We start from the raw sequence: 3,031 nt of genomic DNA, 5'->3' as shown, positions 1-3,031 counted from the left end.
GAGAACCCGGAGAGAACCCACGCTGCACGGGGAGAACATGGAGACTCCACACAGAAAGATTCCGGTGCCCCCACCGGGATGTGAACCGGCAACCATCTTGCTGCAAGGCAACAGTGCTATCCAACTGCGCCACCTTGCAGACACCGACATAACCGGAAAAAACACTAATATCGGCCGATACCGATGTGGTCGCCAATATATCGTGCATCCCTATTTTTTGTTAATCCAAAGAGTAACAAAATTGCCACGTGTGAGACAAACAAGATTGTGAAAAGGGGAGTGTCCATAAACGTTTTTTGACATTTAGTGTAAGCTCACACTCAGGCAGCCTGTATAGAAGAACCAGATGCTGGATAAGAGAATTCTTTATTAAGGGGAAATTGAGGCAATGCAGAAGCACAAGACAGTGGCACACAAATCTTATCACTGCTGAGCACATCGTGGCTTAATGTGACAGATGGGCGCTTAAGCGAAGACAAAGTGAATACATATGATGCTCATTACATTTTCATTCATCACTATGATTTGATCAAAAACCTGCACAAGCTGTTAAATGTCACAGCGAATGGAAGGACAGATGCGCACTTGTTAGCACGATGCAGGATTTCATGTGCTCGCATTAAGGAGGCTGATGATTAACTGAACCCCACTCTTGGTTTAAGACAGAACCTGGTAGCAGAGGACTTTTTTTTCTGGGAATCAAGGCTGTAATTTGTTTTTTTGCTCCATCTGGGGCTGCAAGGTGGAGCAGTGGTTAGCATCGTTGCCTCGCAGCTAGAAGGTCGCCGGTTTGCGTCCCGGTGAGGACATCTGGGATCTTTCTGCGTGCATGTTCTCCCCGTGCAGCGTGGGTTCTCTCCGGGTTCTCCAGCTTCCTCCCACAAGGTCCAGAAACATGTTGAGGTTCATTGGTGATTCTAAATTGTCCATAGGTGTGAATGTGCTTGGTTGTCTGTCTCTAGGTGTCCCCTGCCTTCACCCTGAGTCAGCTGGGATAGACTCCAGCCCCCCATGACTCTAGTGAGGATTAAGCGGTGCATAGATAATGGATGGATGTTCTAGCTGTGCCTTTAATTAAAAGCAAATGTTTACATAAAGGTGTGTGAAGTCCAAAAGACGTCTTCATTCTTACACTCTGTGTGTAGACGCTTTAATGACGTCGTGCTAACACATCAGTGCATTGTCTTTACGATGCGTTAAATTAATTATTAGCTGTAAACGGTTACTGTAGCTGCTGAACGCTTTGACTGAAAGCAGCCCTGTTAGTAATCTGCATTCCTCAGCCTTGCACTGTGTGTCTAGACAGTTGATCCCTGGATAAAAAATAAAGTCACCTACAGCCTGAAAGTTAATTATAATCTTAAATCATAAAGTAAAGGATGTGAAAAGACTATTGATGTTAGTGCAACGAGAAAAAAAAACATCTTCTGCACCGACAGGCCTGTTCCCCAGTTACTCAGAAGCAATGACATCCAGAGCCTTTGTCCTTTATAGTCGCTATAATAAACCACAAAGATTTGGCCAGAGATTCCAGCCCTCCACTACATCACACAGCGATGATCTGCCTCATGAATTCTTCAGAGGTGCTGGCGAGACTTGTGTTCCAGCTCGTCTCAAGGTCCCGTTGATACACAAGCTTTATTTTTTCTGGTGTCTTGCCAGCATTTTTCTTTTTAAAACAATCACACCTGCTGTTTCTGTTGGGCTGGTTCCATTGTGCAAAGCTCTCTCACTTTTTTTTTTCTCTCCTTGGAAAGCAGCCTTGATGCACAAACCAGCAGAGTCATCCATACGTTTCCGACTCCCCCTCTTCCATCCAAGTGGTTTCTTATCGGTGTTTAGACGAGATAGATGCAGCCGCATTTCTCACAGTTTCTCCAGAACGCTGAGGCAGCAATAACATCCCAGTGTGGGATAGTGCTGCTTCTGCTGCTGCTGTGCCGCCTTTATTATTGCTGTCTGACCTCAAAGTGGCCTCTCATACCAGTGACAATGATAGATTTTAAAGGGCTCATTCTGCGATAACTTCTCTCAGCACACTGCATCTAACAAACATGAATTAGCTGCTGGTGAGAGTGTTTCATCATCCTGCAGCGGTTTATCCTCTGACTGATGGTGTTAATTATCCCCCACCAGGTGTCTCATTTGTTATTTTAATTAAGCTTTTTTACCTTATAGACGGGTTGATCCGTGCTGTGATAACTAATGATTTAGGCAGATTAACCTTTGGCACAGCTGCCGCTTCTTAACTCTTGAATTGAAACTTGACCCAGTGCCGGTTAGTAAACTGACGCAGCATGTTAAGCAGTTCTTAGCGAAGATCCCTTATCTGATCTGGTTATCGGTTTGTGATTCGGAAACTCTTTCATTTTCGTTTGCTGCGGCCGATGCGCTGTGTCTCAGCTTCAGGCCCGTAGTGGAGGATTAGTCCAGCTTATCAGCTCATCCTCTGTTTTCAGTTGAGGGAAAGTGTTTGCTTACACTTCATAGGTTACACAAGGAAAAGAAAAGGAGTTAAAAAAAGAAAAAAAATCCCGGATTTCAGTATTTACTCACCTCAACATTTCCCAAAACATCATCGCTGGTCCCCCTCCTCCTGCTGCTGAATGCTGAAAAGAGGCTTTTATCAAAAACTAGTGAGAGGTTCCACATTACACCGCCGCTCATCTGCCTCAGGTGTCTGTCAGTCAGGCGTAAAATTGATTTCTACATTTTTTTTTACCTACACTGCATTACAAGCAGCTCATGCTTTAGCTGTGGAGCTGTTCTGTCCTTAGTTTGCTGAGGTCGTCTGAACGATGATCAAACCTTTAACGCTGTTGCCTTAAAGACCCTCCGGCGGCTCGCCTCTAAACGCCACACTGACCAACTCAGTCGCTTGTTTTCAGAAGTGACTTACAAGTTTTCTGTCAAACTTTCTCCTCCTCTGTGCTGTTTGTTATAAATCCATCCATTATCTACACAACACTTAATCCTCATTAAGGTCATGGGGCGCTGGAGTCTATCCCAGCTGACTCAGGGTGAAGGCAGG

This window comes from Stegastes partitus, unplaced genomic scaffold (assembly GCF_000690725.1).
Source record: "Stegastes partitus isolate 25-593 unplaced genomic scaffold, Stegastes_partitus-1.0.2 Scaffold1747, whole genome shotgun sequence".
NCBI lineage: Eukaryota > Metazoa > Chordata > Actinopteri > Pomacentridae > Stegastes > Stegastes partitus.
The sequence above is the reverse complement of the archived record's forward strand: the minus strand, read 5'-3'. Positions refer to the sequence as shown.